Raw genomic sequence first — 26,708 nt, 5'->3', positions numbered from 1 at the left:
TGATGCCCTTTTCCTCTGGGGGCCACCAGCATGTCAAGATTTGGTACAAAGTTTGGACATAGTCATTCAGAGTCCCCAGAGGAGCCCTAATGACTTTGATCTTGGGATCTGTGTTAACAGCTATTGGATGGATTGGGAATAAACATGGACTGATGTCCTCCTCAGGATGAATTGTAATAACACAAACAATCCTCTGACTTTTCATCATCAGGTCAAATTTTTAATTTGTCCAACACGTATGTGTTAACTAATTAGCAATAGGTGCTAAAAAAAATCACCACACTAGCATTGTGGCTGCAAGCATATTAGCATGTTGACATCCTCTTTTGTTGCCTACATTATGCACACTTCTTTCCTACATTGTCACTTTCTTTCAGAGTCATGCTGTATTCAGCTGACCTCAGTCTGACTGGAAAAACGTACTCCTCAAGTGGTCCACTTGATGAGATGTCACTGCTCATTCAGTCCAAGCGCCTCTTCTTTCCCTTGTGTATTTTAAGCTCCTGAGATCTGTTCCTGCATATGACCGGGCCCGGAGCTGGCACCATTCATTGCGCATATTTTATTCACTACATTCTCAGGCTGGAAACAGAGATAGACAAATCCAATGAAAAATGAATACGCATAATACATACAAACACTGGCATGACTGAAGAGAGCTGCAGAAATTTGATATCAATTCATAAATGCATGTAATCCATCATACCTTTAACCGGTGTAGGAGCTTTGGCAGACAAACCACCCTTGCAAGCTCTGTTTACTTCATTTCAAAATAATCTGAAGTTGGCTTGATAATGTTTTTCATTCCAAAACTTTCATAGTACTTAGAAAAATGACTTCATTTGTATATAATGTAGTTTAATTTGATGCTTCTTTTTGTTTTTCAGCTCATGCTTGCCGCAAGATGACATGAAATCAAAAAGTAAAAAATGTTTTGTAATGAATAATTTATATTCATTGGAATCAAAATAAACTCTGTATCACATATTACTGGAATATATTGAATGTTGTTTGATTTTGATACAGCTGGATTGCAATTCTGCGGACGGAGCAGGCTTTCAGATGGAATTATCAAATGCAAATTCTTCTTTATCATATAAAAAAAGAAATGCTTGAGCAGGAAAAATACCTCTGTGGAATACAGATCTCAGTCTCAGTAGGTCATATTATAAATGGCTTTAGGTTGTTCAAGCCCCAGTGCATGTGATAAATAGTAATGAAAACGCATTTAAGCAATAAATTATGATGTCACAGCCAGATAAATAGTGCCAAACAGTTAAAAATATTCAGAGAAACCTCATAAACATTTTGTCCCCGGTATGATCCAAGAATAATTAAGTCCTGTGAACTGCAGTTTGTATTGTCTGACCATTATTCAGAACATTAAATGCGTTGTTTCCAACATGTACAAGTCTTTATAGTTGTGCTCAAGAAAAGGGAATGGGCTGTGTCCTGTCCAGGGATCACTCTTGGACTCCACCCTGATATCTGGTGGTGTGGATGGCGCTGTGCCAGTCATACCACTCCTCTGCTTTTATTTTAGACTCAGACCCGTCCCTACAAAAGACTCTGGCACCACCTCTTTCCAAACACTGTCAGAAACAAATGACATATCCTCCTCAGGATATGTCACACAGTGTTCCTGTTCTGAGACAGAAACTCAGCAGCTGTTTAACACTGGTATGCACAGATATTAAAATTCAGTCCACCCTTTCCCTTTTTAAAATTTTTTTTTTTTTTTAAATGAAATAATCTAGTTTTCCTTTTTGAATTGTTAATGATAGTCTAAACACCTGGAGCGATCCTCCTTTTACTCTTTCATTGTTTTTTCAGTTCTCATTGTATTATACATATGACACACACACACACACACACACACACACTCAACCTGTGTTTAAATTAATTCAAAAATTCACAGATCACAAATCTGTCTCAAAGGGCTTTGAAACCTGTAGAGCACAGAACATTCTCTATACTTAGACTCTCAGTTTGTATGAGGAAAAACTCCCCGAGAAATCTTTTGAAGAAACCTGGTGAAGAGCAACGCAGCGGGGGATGGAGGGGAAGCTGTAGTTCAATGTCAGATTTCAATTGTTAATATCATCACCACAGCGCTTGGTAGATGTATAATATGTGATCATGCTTTAATTATATTCCCCAATGTACGTGAGTTTTCATTCTTTCAGTTACTTTGTGATATAGAGCAATTTACAGTGTAATTGCATTGTATGAATCAGGTACCATTAAAATACTTAAATACTGAAATGAAGAGAGAGAGTGAAGGAGAAATAAATTGTATTTTTGCAACTACTGGATATCAGTGGGGTACAGTAAAGGGAAACAACAACCTGTTAACAATCTTTTCTCTTACTGTTTCATCAGAGAAAAAAAGGGGGAGAAGAGAACATATCATATTACAGCCCTCATATCTTATCATCATTATGCTATGTAAAGTACACGTTGTAGTTTATCTAATTAACAAACTTTATGCCAGTGTTTAGGAGCTGGGGGCTCAGTTTACAAGTTTGCCTCAGCTACACCCACACTGCAGAGTCTTATTTATGGCATAATCATGTTTCCTACTTCATTGTGTTATGTGAAATAGGAGAAGTCAAGAAATTAGTCTATGCTTTTTAAAATTAGTTCCTGACAACAAGTGTGTTTGTCCAGCACTACAGGTACTTTGGAGTAGCAATCAAACACAGCTCTCTCAAGTGCACAGCTATGGGTGGTTTTTATTGAGAGCTAAGGAGAAAAAAAAGCATTACATTATTAAGTCATGTAATACCAAATAACTATAGCTGGATGAACCCTAGCTGATCTATAATATCTAATGAGGAACCCAGTAATTTATATTTTAACTACACTGTAAGAATAAGGAACATGGGCTGTAATATAATTTGTGGATGTTCTCCCACTTTTATTCTATTTAATTACACATTAAGAATAAGGCTGTTCCTGATCTCTGTTTTGTTTCCCGGGGAGCTACTCTACCCCGTAGGCACCCGGTATTTTCAAAAAACTTTTAAAGTATGATTTATTTCTCCTTTCTTTAAAATATTTACAAGGGTCAGATTTATTCCATCAAGCTTCATTCCAGCTGCTTGGAAAATGTGTCATGTCATAAATCTATGTTTGGACATATCATATCTGTCAGAAGGAGAAAATTACACCAGCAATGACAGAAGCTACACCAACAACATGACAGTAAGCAGAAGACATCCATGCAAACATATCTAGGCTAGATTTAAAAAAAAAAAAAAAAAAACATACTCAAGGATCTCTCATGCTCAAGGTACTTTCCATTATCTGCATTATTGATTTGGATTACAGGTCTAATATTGCAAAATGTTCTCTATTCAGAATTTAATAACAAAGACTCAATGCCACTGCTGTATGAAAACAAAAAAAAAAACCCAAACATGTTTTCTAACACAAATTCTCTAATGATTGCGATCACCTCCACACCGTTCCCCTGTTACCACCTTCAACCTTAAGATACCAACACTTTTTCTCATTATAAAGAACGTAAAAAGCGAATGTTTTAAAACCAGACGATGAACCTCACAGCTTTTGCTCCAGTGCTGCTCTTAGAGTGATTATCATTTTACTGGAAGCTGCTTGCAGGTGATTTATTTGTAGTCTTGTTTCTGTAACGGCATCTCTGATTTGATACAGTAGCTGCTTGCAGTATTTAATCCAAACTAACAGTGTTGTGTGATATGCTACCAGGCAGCAAAAAGGTCCCGAACCAAAGTAGCCTTCAGGCGGAGCATTTAACACCTTTTTATGGCACAGCATTAATTCTCTGGCAAGGCCCTTGCCTAACAGATCATGTTCCTTGTATGCTGCTTTTGCAGTTACTTGCTTTGAAGAGCAATTGATATATGGCATCATCTTCCATACTTCTTCTCTTGGCTATTAACCTCGCTGGGAGGTAAGAGCTTTTAAAAACCTTTGAAGCCTGGGGGCTGATGAAAACTCTGTGCTAAATGACACACTGAGGAATCTCTGTGCTGATCCTTAAGATGAATATTAAGAGTCTGTGGATGGAAAGCATGATAAAAATCACCTTGCTACCCTCCAGATGTTATTTTCCTCTGAAGTTGAAAGTGGCATATTATGCCGGAAACCTCTTATAGCAAATGATACTGCAGTGGGGGTAATCAGTCTGCCTACAGTGGAGTTATATACATCCATTTTCATTATGCACAACCCTCAGACTCTGCACTGTAAACAGTCTTTAACAGTGAGTAGGGCACAGGGGAATATGCTAAAGAGAGCTGATTTGATACCAGTACACCTGTTTAGAAAATTACATGGTAGGGCATGAAAATTTATATTCACTCTGGTGCTTATTACACTTTCATGTTTTGTGAATGCCTAAGTGATTTGGCATATTTGAGTCTAGAAAATGGGCGTCACGGTGGTTCAGTGGTTAGCACTGTCACTTCACAGCAAGAGGGTTCCAGGTTCGAACCCCCCAGTCTGGTTTGCATGTTCTCCCTGTGCTTGCGTGGGTTTTCTCTGGGTACTCCAGCTTCCTCCCACAATCCCAAAAAACATGAGCATTAGGTTAATTGACTACTCTAAATTGCCCGTAGGTCGGAGTGTCTGTCTGTCTGTCTTTGTGTGTCAGCCCTGCGACTGACTCTCGCCCATAGTCAGCTGGGATAGGCTCCAGCTCCCCTGGGATAGGCTCAGCGACCCTGACCGATTAAGCGATATAGACAATGGATGGATGGAGTCTAGAAAACATATCTAAGCGTCATCTTTTACACTATTGAAGCAACGGAACATTTTGAACTTTAGCTTGTCTGTTACTATTGAAGCACATTGTTAAAGATACAATCAGAGGCTCCCAACCTGTTTGACTTGTGGCCCCTTACACTAAATCAGTGAGTTGTTAGGGCCCTTTGCCACATTTCAGATGTCTATCAGCAGTTTTCTTCATTCCTCCCCCATAATCATCTCATATGCTGTCATCCAACCAAATTCTCCTTAATTAGACAATTGCCTGTGTTACTTTCATAAGGAGAAAAGTGCTACAATAGCAATATTATACTATTATTATTATTACATTATTTTGGGGGAGCAGGAGGGAGAGACTACCTGTGAAAATGTTGGGCGGGGGTTCACAACTTTGAATTTACCCAACGAGGAGGGCTAACTTGTCTGTGTTAGGATGCTTTTTATGTTTATTTATAATTAATTTAGACTAATAAGGCTACCAGGTAGCGTGAACTCAGATTTAGTTAATCTACAGAAAACGTATTACATATAGCAGATTTTTTTTCTCCCCATAACCAATCAATTGGTTGGGGAGTATACTTATACCTATGATAGGTATAAGTAGTGGTGTGGTGGTCCACTGGGCCTGCACACCACAGGTCAAGTGACTCTGTGGTCAGAAGATAGCACAGAGACACAAAGGGTGCTTCATGTGCACTGACTGGAATATTTTTCATGACAAGTGTAGATCAGGCTGCTGAGTCAGCAACCGGTTATACAAACTTTTGTGTGGTCACGAAAAAAGGATGTTATTGTGTATCAGAAACCACAAACTTCACATTAACAAAAAAGGGTGAAGGACTGTATCAACAGGAAAAAAAAACAGCCTTTAGAAATTGTGACCAGGTGCAGATGAAAACAGTACAAAAGGAACTCAGTCATTTGTTAAGGGACGCCAGAAGGAGGCAAAAGGACAAGACAGACCAAAATTTCACCACAACAAACTCTAAAAAAAAAAACTGAGGGATTCTGTGAAAGACAGAACCAAACAACGGGCACTTCATCACCACAGATGATCTTCGTAAAGCCAACAAACTGAATGAATTTTACCTCAGGTCTGAGACTCTGACATAGTCAGGTTGTGGATCGAGACAAGGTCCAGTCACTCCTCTGTTAGGTATGCTCCAAAATGGACTCTGTCGTCACACCAGTTCCTAGGAAACCCTGTCCATTTGACAGCAAATGATTACAAACCAACAACTCCGACTTCCACAGTGGTGAAGTGCATGTAAAACATATGGTTTCCTCACTTCATGCAGATATAAATCCATTGTTAGATCCTTTCCACCCACCTGATTCTTAAGCATATGGAAGACACTATAAAGCCTATGATTTTAACTCAGCTTGCAACACCCTCCAGCTTGATCTGCTGATTAGAAAAATGAAACAGATGAGTGTCAGTCCTTTTAAAAATTTACATTTTCTTTTGTTAAAAACTCATTTGTGCTTTCTTCTGTTAACATCTTAAACATTAAGGGCATAGCAGGAGCCATAGAGCCAACTGACATTTGAGAAGCTGGAACCATGAAATGTCTGTCATTTTTACATGAAAAATTATAAATAATGATCAAAATTTTCTGTCAGGTGACTAATCATAATCTCCATAAAATCCACTTAACACGTACCGTATATATTTCAATCGATAACAAAGCATCATGTTTTATAAACTGGTCATATGTAAAAATTGAAGTTAATTTGTAAAGTACATTGTGAAACTACAACTGTGAGACAACAGTCCGGTAAAAAGTTCAGTATCATACTCTGAAATATAGTTAAGTGTAATGTAACAATGGAAATACTGTATCTTCAAACTCTACTTAAGTACTATACTTGCACAAAAGTACTTAGATTTGATTTAGGAATTACATTTGTTTTGGCTTTATCAAACATAAGTAGTGACCATACATTGTGATGCAATGATGAAACATTAAGAAGCATAAAATGGAAATACTCAAGTACATGCACTTGAGTAAATGTGCAGTTACATTCTACCTCTGCTTACCTGCTACTGGGTTTCACTTCATTCATTAATCCATGAATAATTTACTTACAGCGTGGCAGAAGTAAATGCATCATTAAACATGCTGAACTGTGGGTGCTTTGATTAAATCATGTGCAGCTAACTGCAAAGCCTCTCCAAAATAACCACACACACACATCTGTGCTTTTGTGCATACCAAACTCTTGAAACTAAAGCTTTGCAAATCACCAAGCATGAAGGAGATGGTGGCATCCATGACACAGGACTCACAGTTACGGCACGACAAACCGCTCTCCTCTCTCCTTACTCACAACAACAATGATCCCTGCTTTGCATGTGTCAGTATCTTTAGAAAACAAAATGTCTCCAGTTAAAAGTCTCAACTATCCCTGAGCTGTCACTACTAATGTTGTCTTTTGTACTTGAGTTAGCACAATGCTGACATGTGAGTCTGCTCCCATTAACTTTTTATCTAGTGCCCTGGGGTAGGAGCTTGTCCACAATGTTTCACTGTAGATCATCGCCCACCGCTGGTCCCTACACCTGTAACACTTAAAATTTAATAAACTCACTGGTAGTAACCTTGGACATTGTCTTTATACTAACAGGTAGAAAATGGCTTAAACAGTTGGAGCAATAAGTTAAGGTAAATGAAGAACTGACTGTCAATAAACAATTCAACTTTCCCTCTTGAGTCTATTGAACTTGTTTTGTGAAGTTCACTTAACTCAGTCAAATCTCATCCAGTGATTCTGAGCAAAGAATTTAACCCATGTTCAGCTAAGTAACATTTTTAATGCAGCAGTGGAACTTACCTTACACATTTCAGTGCTTAAATCCACCTGAACTATAAGGGGGTTTTACATTGCACCTTGCAATTATAAAGGTACTGGCACCCATGTATGTGCTAAACATCGCCTAGGTGTACAGCATTAATGTTACACTGAGGCTGTGTTTTTTTTTCTACTGTGCACCCTGAGTTTACAACATTTTATGAGGAATATAATTGTTTGAAATAGTCACGTTTTATTTTTCTCGTGTCTCTCAGGTCCTGTTTTGCCAAGCTATATGTGTCTCGTCTGAAGCCGTGTGATCCCTATCTTACGCTGTCAATCTGGGCAGGTTTCTTTAGTAAAAGAAATAATGTATCCCAGAAAATTTTAAGAAAATATAATGCTTGATAAAATGCCAAATGATAATTTACACCCTGAAATGAAAATGGAAATAAAGACGCCCTGAGCAGATCCGAAAGGAACAGGTATCGGCTGTAAAGCCATACATTTTCTCTGGGAATGACAGCTCAAAGAAACTGTGCTCCGACTGTGTCATGAAATAAATAAATAAACAGCAGCCTGCAGTCGCAATTAATGATCTGTGAGTGAGAAATGCAAGCAGAGATGCTTTGGGTTTAAAATGTGGTCGTTTTGTGTCTGTTTCAATGACATTTGGCAGATGAAGGACGCCTCTAAATTGCTGCTGTTTGTTGAATACGGTGTTTTATTCATGCTGAGGATGAAAACAGCCTCAGTCGTGTCTAGACCTTCCTGCTGCAAGAGGTACACACCGACATCCTTTCTGTGTGGAAATTATACAAAATACTAATGGGCAAAAAATAAATATAAAAACAAAACAAACAAATATATAAAATAAAAGGGGGAAAATGTCAACGGTTGTACGTTTTTAAAAAAAAAAAATTCAATTCTAGACCATAAAACGTGGTTAGGATAGCTATAAGTGAAAGTGTTATATCACATAATGCTGTGTTGCTCCTCATCACACACAGCAGGGGCTGAGGAGCTGCACTCGCTGACCACTTTCTGTTGCCAGCTTACACTCTGGTGTCTGTCTATTGTGAGCTATGATCTCAAGACTTGGTCCATGGCTCTGGGGTTTGTGGTTGCCAGGTTAATGATATCGGTTAATCAATTAATTATCTTAGGTAGTTTATTTTTTTGTATTGTAACTCCTACCTTGGAGTATTTGCTAGGAAGTCCTGCAAGGGACAGCTGTCTTTTTTCCTCCTATCTCTGTGACCTGTAACCTTTGTATTTGATGCTGTGGTAGTCAGGGCAGGTCGGTTTGTTATTTTGGCCTTCGCTCTCCCTGAATTTCAATTTTAAGCTTCTCTATCGGGCAGTAAAAGATTAAAAAGCTGAACAAACTAACTCCTCATATGCTTCATCCAGTTTAATGTTATTCCCCAAAACCCTGACACTCAAAGACACTGCTGCACAGATAATCTGAAATTTGTTGTGGAGTCCATGCTTCAACAGACCATTAGACAGATGGATGTAATGTTGTAATTCACACAATATGTTGAATTAAAGATATGAAAACAATGGGTATTATCATGGTTTTTACATACTCACTTGCTGTCCCTGTCCCAGGTCCCCTGGAATGCCATTTTTTTTTTTGCTGACCGAAACACACAATTATGTCAACAGCAGATAGTGGACTGTTAAGGTCGGCCATGAACTTCTCATCATATTTGATAGCTGAGCGAATGTTTTTTTTTTTTTTTCCCCTTGGACAACACACATGGAGTTTTCTGCCAGTTCAGTAGCTCCCTGGTGTCCTTCTGTTTGGCTGTGCTTTGGGATAATGCCTCTCTTTTCACCAGTCAGTGAAGCCTGTGAAAGAAAATTAAAGTCTTTAAGTCTGAGCCTTTAACTTATTAAAACCGAGGCAGTTAGGACAGTAAGCTGAATCCTATTCTGAAGCAAACATGCCCTGAATGATTTTATTTTTCATTATCACAGGGTGAAAGGGATGTGTTCTCCCTGTTCTGCCCCTCTTTGTTCTCCTGCTTCTCCCTGACATTCTCTTCTGCCACCTGCCTTCCTCTTTGCCCACCTCTTCCTCATGGTGCTGTTATAATTTCGGTTTCTTTGTCAGAAGAATGTCCAAATTGTTCCGTTTTAACCTTTATGGTGTTTCTTCCCTGCTCTGTGCTGCTTGGTTTCTGTGGGAATGAGCAGTGTTAAATACCAATGTGTTGACAGTCTACTATAAGATAGGTGTGGAGCTTTTACATTAATGTGCATTGCCGAATGAAGAATAAATCACAAGCACATTATCTAAAGCTTCAAAATACATAAGTATGTGGCATGACACATAATAATGTGTTGGTTATTTGTAACCTTTGCTAGCTATGAAAATAAAAGGGAAATGATTAACAGTAACACCATTGCAAACTAACCTCATTATACACTCACACATTTTTAAACTCTGGTGGTGTGTGAAGGGTTAGCTAGCCCATGATGCCTAATATGAAAGAAATGAAAGAAACAGAGTCCTCATCATTGCCAGAGTGTGCATATTTAACACGCTTCATACAGCAACACACGCCACTGGCAGTAACTTCGCCGGAGCAAACCTATTGGACAAAATAAATACAATTTTTTAGAGGTCATTAATCCTTAAAAGTAATGTTTCCATCAGTGATAAATTGGTGAATTCATCTATTTAAATTTTGTGAGAGGCTGCCATTGCATGATGATCCTCGTGAGAGTCAAGTGAAGAATGACAGTCAATATTTTTTAAATGTGTACAGTGCATTTGTTATTCAGCCAATGAAGCTTCAGTATCAAAGGCTGAGCAAAAGGCTTTCATGATGATGTGTGTGACATGCATGGTTACATGAACTGTAGACTCCAAATTGTCTGTAAGTGTGAATGTCTGTCTTTTTGTGTCAGACCTGTGACAGACTGGTGACCTGTCCAGGATGTACCCTGTCTCTCATTTAGTGTGCGCTGGACGGAGGATATGGCCGTCTGGGCAGGTGACTGGGTCAGCTGAGGAGATGAGTCGAGAAATTAACCAGCGGACTGCTTGCTCTAAATCATTTCCACTTCCCTCCAGAGATAACAATGACTCTGCCAGAGTTTAAGGTAACAGCCATTCTGTCAATTAGAGGAGATTTGTGACATTTTCCTCTGCCAGCACTTTTTTTTTTTTCATTTATTTCAAGCACCAGCTAATTATTACAATGACAGAGCTCTTGGTGGCCAGTACAGCACTTTCAACACATGGAAAAACAAAAAAACCCAGCAGTAGGTGTTTAGCAGCTATTAAAATCTGCTCTGTTATCTTTAAGTGGAAAAATTTGGCCTGCAAAGTGCTAGTACAGTGAGTTCCCTCTGAATCCAAAAGCAATTAAACAAAAGTCGATAGGATCACTGTTGGTAATGCGTCAAAGTTTTTTGTTTTACTTCTCACACTTGCGGGAGGCTGAAGAGGAAGACCCTCCACCCACGTCCCTGCAGCCAGCTATTACTCAGATCATGTGTTACTCACTTGACCCTTAGGGATTTCATCCTTATTTTCCTCTCATTTGAGTGTTTGTTGGCAGTTTATTCAAAGATATTGGATGCAAAACAATGCACATGGCAGCTATGTTTCACACAGAGCCATGAGTCAGCAGGTTTCCTGCCAAAAGCCCTACAGCAGCTGATTGAACTGGCAGAATCCTCTTTCCGAAATCAGCTGTTGCGTTTCTTTGGGATGGGCCTGAAAAGCTGCAGGTTGAGGGGCAGCGGCTCATGTTTCTGAAAAGAGCACCTCCACACCCACTGTATTGTCCCCATGATTTCTTTCTTTCTTTCACACAAATACACACTTACATGTTTGTGTGCAGGAGGATGAAAACATGATTCGATGATACAAACAAAATGCACACTAAACAACTGTTATAAAAATCTACCATTTCTCCATAAATTCATTCCTAAAGATATGATGACACATACTCTAATGGAGATAAAGTACAGTGGGATCTGTATCAGACACTGGTCTCAGAGTTTTGGACCCCATGAACTGTTGTCTGTCTGCTGCTTTGAAACTAGGTTTCCATAGAACCGCTTCCTTTCGCTTCCTCCATGAGATCTTTCGCCCTTCTGTCTTTGTCACTTCTGTGAAGAGGACATTACCACTATAACTTTCACCACTCAGCATGAACCTTATATAATGTTCAAAACATCTGACTGGCTTCCAGGTAAATATCAAATAACGTAGCGGGTTTCAAAGATTGTGAAGCTCCACATTGGAAAAGAGGCTGTCATGGTTTTTATAAAAGGGATCCAAGAGCACGACCCAGGAGGCAGATGTAAAAGTAAAGAGTCTTTACTTAGGAAAATAAAGCGATATAAAAAAAAAAAAAAAAAAAAAAAAAAAAAAAAAATCCAAGCAGGCAAACAAAATACAAAGGGTCGGGCTGAGGCAAAACCCAACAAAACAAAGGCAAGATCAAAAACACGATTAGGATCAAAACAGGCAGGCAGAGAACCGAGCACTGAAAATCATCTGGCACAAAGACAATCTAGCAGAGAACAAGTGGAAATGCAGAAGCATAAACACCAGGATGACACGATCTGCTTCTTAGTTCCTCCTTGCTTTCTTCCCTCCATCTCCATGGTCTCCCCTCCAGACCTGCCGTTCTTAATCCACCCACCACGGTTAGCACAAAACCCTGGGCCCTATGCATAAGCAGTCTCCGTGGCCCCCCCTTCCTCTTTTGATCCAAGAGTCTCTCACGCATCTTTTGAAATTCTTTACAAATAATTGAGCCAGCGACTGTCCACATGAATCTGTAGCGGTTATCAGGGTAGTTACTAATAGACTGCTCATACTACACTTAAAGAAGCAATAATAATCTGTGGTTAAATGAGGTTTACTTGAGTATCAGGCTTAAGAGAACATTATTTTCTTCATGTTTAAGTATTTATCATTACCAAGGTGTAAGACAAAGGTGAGAAATACCATCGTAGTTTTCTAACCCTTACACCGAGAAAACGCTTACTACACAGCACAACAAAACACAACTGAACAAGACTTCCCCAGAGTCAGGTTTTATTTGTAGAAACAAAAAGAATCAGCTTTCTAATAAGCATTTACAGTGCTGTTCATTTATCTTAGGGTCCAAACCACAGTGTGATGGTTTTAAAGCACAGGTTGAGCTTATATATAGCTTTTAATTAAAACTGTTTTGTTTGAATAGGCCAGAATTTAAACTGCAGCCCACTTGGTAAACTTTGTCGACTTTTAACCCTCTGAAAATGATGGTGGATCACTGGCATTAACATTTCTGTCTTTTGAAGGATTTTTGAAAGGTTTTTAATCTAGTGATCTCGTGTAAATCTTGCAAACATTTTAAACTGGTTTACTGGGAAAGGGGTTAAATATCGCTCCAGAGTTTAACTGTCTTTACCACGACACATATAAAATAACTTATTATTATATCATACTAATTCATTTATGTCATAAAATTCAAATATGCTCTAAGCAAAATTCCTAGTTGACTGCCTTCGATCTAAACAACTTCTGATATGAGCTTAAACCATTCTTAAAGTGTGTTAGTTGTGCTGAGCTTTATTTTGAAAGAAATTCATCAAAAGTTTGGAAACTGAGTTTGGAAACTGACGTTTTTAGAAATGGTGGAAACCATTAAACACAAAGAGTGACAAAGAGAACAGTGAGGAGCCTTGAGGTGACCATGGTTCCACTGCCATGAGTTACATTTGAAGGCAGCAATACACCTTCCTGTTCTTTGTTGGATTATCTGTTTATGTTCCTCTTTATTCTGTCTTTGAGTCTTCCTTACCTGTGCTGCTACAGCAGTGGTGACACAAGGGAGCTGATGGGGAACAGGACAGCAGGTCATTGTCCCCAGTGACCTGCTCACTCAGGCATCAGCCCCCCCAGGAGCAGGTCAGGAGATACACCAGGTGGGAGTGGGAGGGTCTGAAAGGACAACAGAAATGGAAAATGCATGCATCAAAAAATCAGCCAACAGAATATTATTATTATATATATATAATATTCTGTCTAATTGTATTATACAGAATCCAAAATATATTTTTAAGGGCAGATGCTGCTGGATTTACGTTTCAGGACAAATTAAAACTGCTGTCACTTATTTTAGAAAACAATCAGGGCCACTTAAGACTGTCTGTTGAGTATTTGTTATTTCATTCCCTATTTATGGTTGCATTAGTCATATGAAGGAATGCATGTGCATAACGATGCCACTACTGTCGCATAAACTGTGAATGTAGTAAACAATTGCCATTTTTAAAATAACATTAGTGCACATATTTAAATGGGGGTAGGAAAAGGCACAGAAAGTCAGTCAGCTTTGGAGACTGGTACGGTGTTGGAGGATTTTAACAATTAATGAGGGTCCCCACGGCGTGAGTCGTGGCACTGTGCATCAGAAACTCTGGAATGCAGATGAAGCACATATACAGCAAATACTGCTAATGAGACCATACAGATATTGCAGAGAGATACAAAGCAATTAAACAAATTTATTGCCAAATCTAAATCTGATCTAGTGGTATATAGTTTGGGATGCAGAAAAGAACTATGAATCCTGTGCAGTGTTCAGGAACCAAGAAAAACAGACACGTTTTAGCAGAAGTCAGTTCACTTCTGACTGTATCCAAATGTGCTTGAAAGATAATTATGAGCCTAAGGGACTAAAAAAAAAAAAGTTCCCCATCGGTCAGTGGAGAGAATACAGTACACTCATGCCCATGTGGAAACACACTGCCTGCATCCATACTTCCACACATGACTGCACTGGAAGGGAATTTCTCTTAACAGTTCCTCTGCAAGGAAGGAAACCACACCACATCTCCATGTACATGATGGATGAGATGCAGATAAAGTTAATGAGGCTTATATATTATATATATAGTAACAACAGGATGGAAAAAAAAAAAAGACAGATTTAGCCTTTGGTCTTCTGAAAGGATGTGTTAAAGCCCGGAGCTTAGTGTTTATCCCTCACTGGACAATCATTTCCTTTCAGCTTCCTTTCAGTACCATCTGATGAATAACATATCCACACTGTTAACAAGAGTGAACAGTGTTTATTCTTTGTTTACATCATTTATACCCTGCAGTGATTTTTTTTTTTTTTCATTGCTTCTGTTTAAATGATGCACGCACAGCGATAGATGGCCACCTGAAGGTAAAATGATATTTTCAGACTTTAGAGCTTGATGAGGACCAACTGAATGCATGAGAAAATGGGCAGTTCAGTGTTGTGAAATGGATTGTGGGTAGGACAGAAAAGAATACATGGTTTGCGCCTGTCACATTATGTAAACATGGCTACTTTTAGTCACAACCTGGCTCAGTGCTGGACAAAGGAGGGAAGACCATACGTGAGTTGTAACTACAAAACAAAAAAAAAAATGTTTATTTTACAGAACTAAAAAGGAAATTAACATTTAGACAAACAAAATACAACAAAACCAAACAAGGTGAAAGCCAGAGGGTTCACTGAAAAAATGGTTGAGACCCACTGTAAACCTCACACCAGACAGTTGTTGGCCACTGTCTGAGTTTTTGGCCCAGTTTGCAGGAGAGAATCTGTTGATCATAGTATCTTTTGGTGCATGTCAGTCCTTTAGATGTTTTCATATTTGATTATAGCAACACAGACAAAGACCTGTCATATCTCATCTCCTGTTTCCTCTATGTCCTCACCAGGTCTTCTGGATTTCTCATCAGATGTCACTTGTTGTGACTCATCTACATTTTATTTCCGTCTTGTATCGTTGCGCCAGCTAAACTAAACTAAAGCCAGGAAGCCCATTTTTGCCATCACTCCGTAATGATTTCTTTTAAGCATGGAGAGTAGCCAAGCAGCAAATATCTGCCACATTACAGTGATCTATGGAAACACAGGGCAATACAGAGATGCTGTATGGACACCAAAGGTGTTATTCCACTGAGGTTTTACTGAGGAACGCTTCACTTTAAAAGCAGCTGAGAAGCTGTCACATTAGCTGCCAGAGTGTCAGTGTGCTGGCAGTGAATCCTTCCAGTAGCTGTGTAAATACACCTTAGCCAGAGGTGGTACTTTGCACCTGGATGTCCCCCTGTGCAGGTTGAGCAGCTATGCGGTCTTTCATCTCTGTGAACTGCCTTCAGCTCACCGTTCCTTAGGAATCTTTTACCGAAACACACAGAAAAATAACGTGACTTTCTTTTCATTTTCAACTGGTGTTGAAGCAGAGAAGTGTTTCTGAATGTCATGTTTTTTTTTTGAGTACATTCAGTTTAATTAAATATATTGCACAGGTGGACCAGGAGGCTTTTCACACAACTTAATTAGCTGTATTTTGGAACACGTAAGCAATTTGTTTCCCTCTTTGCTGGTTATAATGCGTTTTGCAGCACACAGGAAAAGGTCACTGTTTTCATTGGAGACCTCAAAGTGAAAGCAGAAGCTTGACTTTCATCCAGGTGCTTGGACTTTAAATATGCTGAACTTCCTGAGGTACAGCCAATGACCTTTTGGCGCACAGGAGGTGGAATTTTGTGATTTTGTGTGAAAATATGGCTGCGAGAAAGGGCTGATAATTTAATTTTGTGTGGCTGTCGCCCAGCATTGATTTATTAGGCTGAGAAATCTCATCTGTACTCACACACACGCTGATTATCTTGGGGATAGTGCTGCAGCCTCGCTGTGTGTTGCCCCTCTGAAAAAAAAGAAGGTAGTGAATCAGAGGAGGCCCCCGTGGTGCAATTCACAAATGTGTGCTTTGAGCAGTCATCTTGAATGCTGGGAAAGATGTGGAGTTTCAATCTAGAATAATTTTACCCTAACCCTATGGTGCCAAATCTTCCTATTCATTAGTTTAATAAAATAAGAACAACTCGAGGTTTCTTTTCAGGTGTGTAGTCAGGCCGACAGAGTCACAGCTGTATTGTGCCATGTGTTCCTTTAACTCTTTGTAGTGATGACTTCATGAACTTCTTAATAAATTAAATTGTAACTATGAGAGAAAAAAATTCATCACTATTGGATGAACTCATTCATCCAACGAATGACTCATGACTGCTTCTCTCTGAACAGTTCCTTCATCTTCATCTTTTTCAGAGAAGAAAGTTGATTGGTGGAAGGTCGGCGGTTCAAACCACAAGTCTCTAGGACAACCTTTAGACATGTTCAAAGAATTAGTGGAAGACACTGCTTTTCTTTAAAAAAAAATGAGGCTTTTAGAATCATGTTTTTTTGCCGTGGTGTTCATTTTATTTACTTCTTGTCTTGTCACTTATTATGGCACTGACCTGAGCAAAATGAATTTGCCTTTGCCTTCCACCTGCAGAATATGTTTTTTTTTTAAAATTAGAAACATCCCATCTCAAAAGGACGCTGAAAAACAGTCCATGCAACCACTGTGATTCCTTATTATCAGCATGTCCCAATAACTCTCACAATAAGGCTCCAGTTGATCCAAAATGGTGCAGGATGAGTCCTGACAGGAACTAGAAAAAGAGATCATATTTTTCCAGTGTTAGCTTCTCTGCATTGGCTCCCTATAAAAACCAGAATAGAATAAAAATAGAATAGAATAGTACCAAGCCCTTAATGACCAAAATCTATCACAGTCCCTTTTCCTTCCAATAGTACACTTTGGTCTCAAAATGCGGGCTTATTTGTCTCCTCCCCTGTGGGGCCAGCTCCCTGTTTTTAAGATTAGGCTTAAAACTTTCCTCTTTGATAAAGCTTATAATTAAGACTGGCTCAGGTGAGCCCTGAACCATCCCTGAGTGCTGCAGCAGGCCGAGGCTGCTGGGGGAAACTCCCCTGACGCTCCGAGCACTACTTCTCTCTCCTTCTCAGCTGCATGTCATTAACTTAGTGTCTTCTCTCTCCCATAGTTTGTCTCCTTGTCCTCATTCTGCAGGTGTCTCTGACTCTGCTATCATCTCTGCTGTCATTGTCGATAACATTATTACACCTTTAACTGTCACTATTATTACTATCATTATAACAACCAGTCTGGCTGTGCTTGAATACAAAAGCATATACAGTTGTTCCTGGTCTCTCTCTCTCTCTCTCTCTCTCTCTCTCTCTCTCTCTCTCTCTCTCTCTCTCTCTCTCTCTCTCTCTCTCTCTCTCTCTCTCTCTCCCCTCTCTTTCTCCTCTCTCCCCCATTTCTCTCCTCTCCACCCAACCGGTTGAGGCAGATGGCCGCCTGCCCTGAGTCCAGTTCTGTTGGAGGATTCTTCTTATTTAAAGGTTTTTCGTTTCCACTGTTGCCAAGTGCTCGCTCAGGTTCGCTCTGGTTTTTGCTCTATAATATTGTAAGGATTTGGCTCTAAACAAATAAAGCTGAATTGAATTGAAATAATATTATGTGTGTGTGTTGTTCTGGGTTTATTTTGTTGGTTTCTTTTACCTGCATGAGTTGTTGGGGTTTTTTTTTTGTTTGTTTGGAGTTTGGTAAGCTTTGCACATTGGTTTGCTTTACCTTTTCTTTGCATGCTGTTCTGTGCCCACAGCTGATTATGGATTTTCTGCACAGTCTGGGCAGGGCCATGGGGCATCTGGGGGAGGCGGACCTGCACAACACAAGCAGCTGTTAGCATTGTCATGGCAAGGAGCCTGTACCACAAAGAAGTTTTGCTGGTATCCTGTTTTCTGGCTCACCTGTATGCAGACAGATCACCAATGTCTGTACCACCTGTGCTGCCCCAGCCCTAACCCTAACCCGGTCCTGAGCAGCTCCAGATCAAAACCTGCCGGCAGAGTGACTACTGACCAATCAGATCACTGGAAAAATGGAATCATCCTTCCTGCAGATTCCAGAAAGAGACAAAAGTACTGTGTTTAAATTAAGGTCACAAGGATTAAAGAGCAATACAGATTTCTATAGGTCAGTATAAAAGAGCCAAAACTACTCACTCTATACTAAAGACAAATATAATTATTCCCACACTTATTTATAGCCTTAGCCTTACTTTAATGTTTGGAAATGCTTTTCTGTAGCCAAATTTACCCACAGATATCACTATTTCATCTAATTTCATATCAGGTCCTTCATTCATGGCTCTGATGTTGATGTAATTAACAACTCTCCCTCTTCAACATGAACACCCTTGTCGCTGGATGGGAAAACAAAGAGTTGAATAAAACATTTGAGAACCAGCTTCATTATTCTGGTTACGCAGGATTACCATTGTTAGTCTAAATGAAACCAGGTAACCCCAAAGAGAGCCAGACAACGTTGGAAAGGAGGAAAGCGGTGATGGCAGAGATGGCAGTGTAAGACAATAACAACAACATGGAGACGACAGAGCTGGGGGCTGCTTTGGAGTGAGGTTCTCGTGAGGAACAGGTGTGCAATGACTGATAGCTGTGTGTATGTGTGTGTCTGTGTGACCCAGTTCCAATGTGAGCAGTGAACCTTCACAGACATTAATCAGTGTAATTGCTGCAACTGTGTGAGTGCAGGAGGGTTTGACGTCTCAGAATGCTTGATGAGGAACAGGACAGCAATTTGTAAAATCACGTTCCCTGGACAGAGACATTTCCTTGCACAGTAAAGTGAGAGGCTGATATTTCAGACTGTGTGTAGTTTCATGAGCTGAGTGTTTTCTCCCTGTCAATAAGTCAAACAGCTCTGTCAACATATTTGAAGTCAAAGTCCTGCCATGATTAGACAAACAGCTACATACACATAAACTGCCTTTTTCTGTCAGTGCCAGTTTGGTGTCACATCGCAGTGCGTTGCAGATTCTTCCTCAAGCAAAGTCTGTAAAGGGCTCAGTCTGCAACTGACTGACTGCGTGTCTTTGTAGAATTCACAGCGGGACAGCCACTGTCCCACAGTGGGACAGTGGCTCTGCGTACGGTCTCACAGCCACTGTCCCACAGTGGGACAGTGGCTGTGAGACCGTACGCACATGACATTGACGTTGGAACTGGGCTTTCCTTTTGAAAGCTCCTAAAGGGCGCGCCACGGTGAATCAACAGTGTACTGAACTGTGATGATGATGACAAACCGCAGGCTGGGTGGTGCTCTCCCCGCTCATGACCTGATGTCACTTTCCCCTACATGGCCAGAAAGACTAAGCAGGACAGACATTTTATCTGGTCTTTAAGGAGACTCTCTGCTTCCTGTACTTTAAGTGAGCCTTTTAGTAATTGGTGGGGCAATATTTTCTTTTTTCAATTGTTTTTATTCATCCATCAATTATAGTTTTAATTATTTCTAACCAGGTTCGATTGTTTTATGTCATTTGACAAAAAATGATCAATCTTTTTTAAATAAATATTTTGACCGAAAGACTTTCTGTTTACTTTTTGTTGCAAAGTTGATCCTCGACTCCAAAGAACTAGGTCACGTAGTTGGTTTTAGTCATTCCTGAGATGTATCCAATTATTTATCATTTCAGTTTATATCATTAAACCTACGCCTCGGCCTGATGATGTAACCCTTAGTTTTATAACCGTACATCGCAGCCGTACCTCGTTTTAATTCACACACAAAAAAATAAAAAACCCACAAGCAAGAGGTTGTTGATACCAGGTTAGAAAAAAAATAAATGTTGTTTACATATTCAACACTCTGACACCAGTGTCACTGAGACAGCTGCCAGGGTTTTAATGATTATGCTGCTTTGTTTGACATTTGGGCCTAAAAGCTCTAACTAAACAAATTATTCATGTAGATCTACTAACACTATTTGCAAATGGACTTCCTAATATAATGCTTTGTGTTCTACTTAGACTCCACTCAGACATTTCTGTCTGTGCGTGAAAGTGCTGTTAGACTGTGTGCATTTGTATAGTTGAATATTACTAACTGTAACAATTCTGGAATCAGCTGAGGGTCAGCAGAGAAAATCGCAGGAGGTCTTCTTCTAGCAGGTTTAATCTTGGATACGTGGAAAGTTAGGTGAACTCTCATACTCCTGGAGAGATGATTTCGGAAAGAGAAAATGGGCCAACGAACCTGGGAACCAGCTTGTGGGATGTCACATGAAGGGGAAGCTCTTGAGTAGACAGCCAGACCTTTGGTCCAGCACAATAGCAAGGAGATCGAGTTTGATGCTCATCTATTGTTCTCCTGTACCCTCACCCTGCCTGGGTGGAGGGTACCAAAACTTCTCCCTCTAGCTCAGGAAACAGGGTTGCTGATGCCTGTAAAGTCAAAGGAAGGGAGACAAACTTCATGGTCGAGACAGAGAGAAAATTGTTAACATATTCAGTCCAGCTTAACTGACGTCTCCAGAGGAATGGATTCTGAGATACCACACACCAGAATGCCTGTTTCCAGTTCTTGGTTGTAGTGCTCAATTTGACAGGGGATGTAAGCCAAAAGAAAGGCTGGCCATGGCACCAGTCTCTTCATTTGAGAAGAGAACTGGGGGGCCCTGGTCTGACTCGACATCCTGTGGAAGACCATGCAGACCAAGATAGCATATCTCACCTGAGATAGCATAACCGCTGACATTTCCTTGGCAGATGGAAGTTTAGGCAGAGGAAATTCAGCCGGTGGATCTGGAGTCCAGTGAAGCTCATGTCAGGAGAGATAGCCATCCAAGACCTTGGTAACCAATGGGCTGGGTAGTGGCTCCAACTGTAGTTGGAACTGATGGTCTAGTCCTTGATCCATAAAGTTCTCTTCACAAAGACTGCTAATTCCAAGGAAGTAGTAGGAGAGACCAGGTGATCATGCATTTGAGTTCAGGAGGAGAATGAAGAGGATGAATTTTGATTCATCAGAAGCTCCCCCTTCACTGCTGAGTCCAACCTTTTACTGTGGAAGCAGGAAATGTCCAAGTTGCTGGTGGTTGATGCGTCTCCCTTCCTTCAGGCAGCATGATGTTCCTCTGGAGAAAGGTGGTGCATCCTAGCTGCATGAATTCCTTCCTCCTGGCAAGGGGGGCCAAAACCTCTCCCCTGGTGCCAACTGCAGCACCTGGAGGTTGGTCAAGCTGTGGCAAGGGAACAGGTTGACCCCGGTGGACAGGAACCTCCCTCTCAGGTTGTTTTTTTTTTTGCGTTTTTCTTTCGAAAAGATGGCTGTTAATTTTAACAGCTAGAGCAACAAGGGAATCAAAGTCAGGCGGTGGGTCTATTTGTGCAAGCTGATGCTTAAAAGTGTCCGACAAAGACATGGTCGGTCACCCAGCTGATCTCCTGCCAGAGTACCAACAACCTGCTAGCAGCATCCCAACTTGGAGTACAATGTCCAAAAGTCTTCCCAGAAAGCCCCAGAAAAAGTGACTGACTGACATGTAAGAGACAACAGAGAGTTCAGTGGAAAAGGACAGGGGTCGTAGCTCGGTTGTAGTTAAAGAAAGAGGAGCAAGTGTCAGGATCACCATCATAGCTCTCCGGTCATGGTGTCAACCAGGCTGGATCTCTGGCGCTGCAGCAGAGGTAGAGGTGGATACGTCAGCAGTGGCTGGTGCTTGAGGCTGGATAGGTCTGGGTAGTGACTACAGGGAGCTGTTCAGTGATGATAAGTCGAAGGCGTCTTCTGGAATTAAGACTCAGAAACAGAAAATTATGAGAGGTGGTAAAAAAAAATTCAAAACACAGTTTGCGGATTGATAGTGTTTGTTACTTGCACTGTGGAGTCTTTTTAAGCTTTCATGGGGCACTGCAGGTAATCTTTGTCTTACTGATTGCCTGCAGACAGATTCCCGGTAGGTTTAGGGAATAATCTTGCTCCATCACCATTGTGTTGATGTGCAATTTTATAGTCTGTGTTTTCACCAGCACAAATGAAATGTTAATCAGTTATAGCAGAAGATAGCATTTTGTTTTTTCGTACGAGGAAGGAGAAAGGTGTCTTAATATCAGGTGCAAATCCATGAAGACTGATTGGAATCGGAATGAGATCAGGTTAGCCATGATCAAATCATGGCTGTGTTTCACACAGGCTAGGTCCGTTGCCAAATGGTTCAATTTAGTTTCCAGATAAAATTAATTCCAGATGTCCCCTTGTATAGCTGGTGTATGAAACTCTAAAAGCTGAACTCAGAAATGTGTTTTTCTTTGAGCTACCTCATTGCGATGTATGAGCTTCACTGTGCAGAATGATGGATGTGCCGAATTTGTTTTCACATTCATCTGTTGAAGAGAGAAAGCTTCTTTCAGCTTAAATCCCAGTTTAACACCTGGACATACCAACAGGGTTTTGTATTCTAACCAGTCTACAGCCTTTTATGGTCCAGAAAGCAACTTGCACAACTGTGATGAGGAAAGTTGAAGCCTCCAAAGCAAATACACCGAGAACGGGCTCTTCAGTGAAGTGGGAGACGTCTTGTGTCTGGCAGTTAACCTTTTGAAAGGAAAAACATTAACATATTCATAGATAATGAATTTGTGAAGATGTTTTGAGACTTTAAGAGGTTTTAGAACTGCTCTGTAGAAAAAAAAAACAAACAAAAAAAACCCAAAACTTATCAGACCCAAATTGTTATTCACAGCAGAGTGTTTTATATGTTTTAAAATACGTCTGGAGGAGATATATAACTATTTTGAACCTGATGGGCAGCCAAACTAATAACAATTGCTAATCTTTGGCTTGCCTTGATGGTGAAAAGATGATTAATACTGAGTGTACTTACTAATAAAATGAATCCCACAGTCCATTCTGCTGCCGATGAGATGCCATCCACAGAAGAACACATGCACTTACAGCTAACACTGCAGAACAGAAAAAAAAAGACAAAAATTAAAAAACATGCTCTGTTGCTTTACAGGTAGTTAAGTGACTCTCAAAACTTCATACTCAAACCTAAGCTCCTTGCAGAGAAGCAGAGAAAGTGATAAAACCCCAATCAGTTGTTTCTTTGGAGAGAAGCTTCACTACACTCAGACACGTCGAAACCTGGTTGAGGAGCAGCACATCCCAGAAGAGAACAGCGCAGCTTACACTGAAGACCGGAGACACGTTTCATCAGTGTGGTTCCCGAGTATGTCAGTGATCGATGCTCTTATCAAGATATTCTGTGAATCTGACTTTCATAACAGCCAGCGCATAACGGCTGTTGTAATGTTTGTCTTCTTTGTGTATGCTTGCTATGAGAACATCGCCTGCTTTGCAAGTAAATAACAGTGTCGGCGGATGCTCTTTTATCATCAACCTTTATTGTGTAAATCCAGCTTTCCCGTGATCATCTGCACGTTTTCTCACATAACTGAACAGCTTATTCTTCAAGGGCCATAATCATGTAAGAAAACACACAACAAATAGACATTTTTACAGCATCTGTCATTTATAGAGATCTCCTTGCATCAGCCCTGCAGCAACCCCGCGTGAACCACGTTCCCACAGCCATGCTCTCACATTTCCACGTTTACAGAATCATGTGCTTCCGGTTTTTACTAAATGATGTTTCAAGCAATAATGGAGTTTAATGATTTACGATGAGACATGTAATGAGAAGCAGTGTGTGGTTGTTGTTTTCCCACAGCCTGCATCCACTTTCACAGAGAGTATCTTGGAGGGGACAACTGTGGGACGACAACCCAAACGTCTCTGCTTTCACCATTGGAGTAAATGTATTCAGTTCCACTCTGCCTCAGCAGCAGTAATGGCGGTAGTGGTGGTTGAGATCAGCCTCCAGATTCGTCTGTATAATTCATCAGGTTTTAACTTTAATAGAAAGATCACATGGTCCTCCGCAGAATGAGAAATGTCTGGAGCTGGCAGCAGTTTTATCCTTATTTTCACTCACATTGCTTTTTTCTTCTCCCCCCCCCCCCCCCCCCAATCTCTCCTTCTTTCATTTCCCATCCCACATTGCCTTCTTTTTCCTCCTCTCTCGCTCTCATCTCTCCATTCTGTCTGCCTCCATGATGGTGAAGGATGTGTTGGCAACAGATGGTGTCCAGGAGGCACAAGTGGCTCCTGATGGGACAGATGGGGACACTGGTCCCATTAACACTCATGGAAGGGCAGAGTGCTGCCTCGCCCAGTCCCCCTGCACGGATGGCGAGCACACAGGTGCGTAGAGGAGAGAGGAAAGGCAGGAATCACAGATGATGGAGGTAGAAAGAGAGAGGTGAGGCTTTAACGACCCCACAGGGAAGGTGAGTCGTGGCAGCAACAAAAAAAAAAAAAAAAAAAAAAAAAGGTGATGCAGCAAAGATGACAAATGAGTAATGAGACCCCAAATGGTGGGAGGGGAGGGGCTACTTAAGATAGAGTCATCAGCTTTCATTGTCCTTTATTTGAAAGCAAAATTAAATGGAACATAGAGGTCTGGCACAGCTTACAATAGACCGTAATTGAATTAGATCAAATAAAATGTATTAAACGTTAACCTAAAGCATCCACACTGCTTCAGCATTGAGATATCTGAACAGCTCAGCTCTCTGGCAGGTTGCAGGCAAACCCAGACAGGGCAAGGATGGTGGTACGTCTGTAATCCAGCATCACCTTTCTCCACTTGTATGATGAGACTGATGTTTACATTTACTAAACAGTCAGTTCTCTGTTTTTAAATGGAATTCAAGGTATTCTCACATTCACGATACTTAGACACTGATGAAAGTCTAAAGCATTTTGAGCAACTTAACTCTAGATTGAGTATGGAGAAAAAAAAAAAAAAAAATCAGTCATCTTTAAGGGTTGAAAGGCATAACTCTCCTGAAACTCAGACACCCCATACCGTCAACAGTTATAAACATACAGTTAACAGTAGCTGTCAACTTATTTGCCTGAATAGGGTTGTTTAGAAAAGTACCTTCAATAAATGTTCAACACAACAAGGGAATAGTTAACAACTACATCTACTAGGTGTCAAGCCAGGCAGCCAGGAACACTAGGGAGAGGACCCAAATGCAGAAAGCCAGGACAGTCAGATACTGATAATGTCCTTTTATTAAACTAAAAATCACTGGCATAGAGTTCTTGGCTAGGAAACAAAACTAAGAAAACTAAAAATCAACAACTGCAAAAACCCAAAACTCAAAAGTTCTTACTTGTTGGGTGAAGAAACAACAGAGAAAATCACAAAGGAAACAGAAGACGTATCCACAGGCCAGACAGACGGGTGCAAACACAGGTAGGGACAAAGACCAACTGACAAGGAAACAGAGAAACAATGAGACTTATATACACAGGGGTAATGAGCAACAGGTGAAACCAATTAGGGCGGGGCAAACAATCAAAAAAGGAGGGAAACCAGACAAAGACAGGAAGTAGACTAAGAACAGATTCACAGGGGATAAGACTTCAAAATGAAACAGGAAATACTCAACAGCACTCAACAAACTTTTTTAAAATGCCCAATTCTCAGCATAGGCTTGGTCATAAAGGTTACCTGGAAATGATTTAGGTGGGGCAAACGTGGATTCTGTTCTGTTCAGGTTGTGGATCAGTGGACCAGATCTTTACTTTGAGAAAGGTTACTGGAGAGGTCATGCAAGTCTGGTCTAAATGTGCTTTTCAGGCTTGCAGGATTCTTCTAACGGTGACCCTTGGGGTGTCTTGTGAGGTTGTTTCGGGAGTATCGGATGCCGAATGTAAACATTACACTGCTTTTTATCCAGAGAAAGCACAGCTTCCTCGTTTACTTGTATTTGATTACAGGCTAGAGACTGACCTATCATACCAAAGGGCCGAAATGCAGTATCTATGTATATATGTGTATGATGCTGATGAAATGAGAGAAGCTGCTTAACTGAATGCTCTGCCTGGAGGTGCACATGTGCTTTGGAGGTATTATATTCATAATATGGCCTTGGAATGTCTTGGGAATGCAGAAATCCCTATTCACTAATGTCTTGGGATCATCCAGGAATAGCAGAAGGACAATGCTCCTGTCACTGAGATTTAGACCTGGATGAGCAGGAAAAACATTGATGGGTGGAAATGTCTTGTGACTTAACTGCACTACAAATTGCACTTTGAAAGATTAAAGCTCTCGTCAGCCTGGAAGGCCGTGCACTCCTGTGCTACCTGAGGTGGAGAACGGCATGTTTAGTCCACACTGGTCTGCAGAACGTCATGTTCTAAAATTAACACATCAATGCTGGTAGCTACAATATATGTGTGGGTGTGTGTTTACCTGGACAAAAACTGGCATAAGTTTTCATCATGTAGCATAAAGGTTGTCGTCATTTCTCTCTCTCATATATATGTAACAGAACTATTTTCTTTCTGTGGATTTG

At 40.5% G+C, this 26,708-nt stretch overlaps 1 long non-coding RNA gene across 2 annotated transcripts; it reads right to left on the bottom strand.

The window, feature by feature from the left end:
* On the bottom strand, positions 1 to 26,708 carry LOC121200183. Of its 2 annotated transcripts, XR_005896514.1 has the most exons (9): positions 26,606 to 26,708; positions 23,156 to 23,234; positions 21,004 to 22,866; positions 18,219 to 18,364; positions 18,040 to 18,130; positions 16,207 to 16,260; positions 13,368 to 13,507; positions 9,142 to 9,402; positions 1 to 582 (listed from the first exon to the last, which is right to left on the bottom strand). It is a non-coding gene; the product is annotated as an uncharacterized LOC121200183 (long non-coding RNA). The 2 variants fall into 2 exon arrangements; XR_005896513.1 differs by lacking the exon at positions 1 to 582 and having other exon boundaries at positions 6,711 to 9,402.

Source organism: Toxotes jaculatrix, chromosome 20, assembly GCF_017976425.1.
Source record: "Toxotes jaculatrix isolate fToxJac2 chromosome 20, fToxJac2.pri, whole genome shotgun sequence".
Classification (NCBI taxonomy): Eukaryota; Metazoa; Chordata; class Actinopteri; family Toxotidae; genus Toxotes; species Toxotes jaculatrix.
Note: the sequence above shows the minus strand (reverse complement) of the source record. Positions and strands in the feature narration are given on the sequence as shown.